Genomic DNA, 1592 nt, shown 5'->3' with positions numbered 1-1592 from the left:
AATGATATGTAATGGGTTTTATCAAAATTTAATGAGAGTAAATTGGCTTCGAACCATCTGTTTAACTCTTTGACTGGCGCGAAGGGTATTTAAATCCCACCCCTGTCCTGGCAGGCCCTTTAAATCTTATGTCACTAAAATGCATGTAGTTACTTTTTCCTAAACAACTTCAACAAAAATTGGTTTTTAAAAACGAAATTTTCAGGAACTAATTAAAAGACAATATTTTATGCAATAAATGCCTTTTCACGCCTCTTTATTAGTTTTTCTTCGTGTGATAAACATTGAAACATGAAAGTTTGCAGAGAGCCACACCACAACCTGCACAAATGACACTTGTTTCTTTTCTAATCTTGTGCTTAGCACTCACGCGACACTTTCTCAGGGCTCCATTCTTCTTGTTACTGGAAGGAACATGGACCATTTTGTGAATTTTCAGCCAACCCTCTAGACGATTTACTGGCTCTTACACTGGTGGTCTTTTCAAGGTCGAGGGCGGAGGCGTGACTGCACTCGAGTCTGTCGCAATAGATTCATCCACTTCATTCCTTGACTCTTCTCCCTCTACACACTGTCTGTTTGGTTCAGTCATTTTTCTACACAGTCCAATATAAAATCTTTGAATTTGTAATTTCTCTTCTTGTATTTTTCGTTTTTTGTGTTCTTTTTGAATAGAATGAAACTATTCAACCGCAAAGACATGTTTTGTCCATACCATGGAGTGTGAAATAGGGGCCTAGTGAACAAATATTCTTCAATTTCAGGGCGTTTGTCGATTCCTGTCATGAACACAATTCCTAAGTATGTCCAGATTTCATCTGATCTGACATATTTGTAATTGTGTTTTCGAGAGTGAGGAGCTAACTCATGTGTTGAAGTGCTGGTGAGCATAGCGATTGGTTTCAGTTGTGATGTGATTTACCAAGTCGTCTCCAGAAAAAATTTTAATTCATGAAAACGGATGCATTTTATGTGTTATAATAATTTTGATCCTGAAACTACTAGCAAATAGAACTATTGTTGGTACAATGTCTTCGTACGTTCATGAGATGGGCGTGTCAGGCACCACAGTCGTGGTAACTAAATGTTCATGATTACTGTCTTGTGGATCACTATCACTGTATTATTGTCACTATCAACTTTATCTAATTCAGGTATCATTATTTCATCGCCACTATCATCATCAGCACAAATCTCCTTCACCACACTTTCCAGCTGGTCTGTAGGAACACGCCGACACTTGCTGCGAGAAGCCATGGTGAAACTGAATGAATGTTAAATATTTTCTGACCCTAATGCTATATTTTAGCGTCCTGTTGCACTGATTTAAGTCCATGATTTATTTAATCCGTCTTGCAGTGCATACACTCATTTATTTCCTTCTCTCCCTCGCACTACATGTTTCGGCATAATAATGCCATCTTCAGGTGCTTACTTATCCACGTCAAACCAGTTCATTGCATGCCATGTTCACACATTAAAATAACTAAAATATGTATCTATCATATACATTGTCAAACGTTAAAAATATTAAAATTGTTCAGGATACCACATCGCTACGTCGCCCCTCACTACGTCAGTCACGCCCATTC

This window comes from Cryptotermes secundus, unplaced genomic scaffold, assembly GCF_002891405.2.
Source record: "Cryptotermes secundus unplaced genomic scaffold, Csec_1.0 scaffold792, whole genome shotgun sequence".
Taxonomy (NCBI): Eukaryota; Metazoa; Arthropoda; class Insecta; order Blattodea; family Kalotermitidae; genus Cryptotermes; species Cryptotermes secundus.
This window is presented reverse-complemented; position numbering follows the sequence as displayed.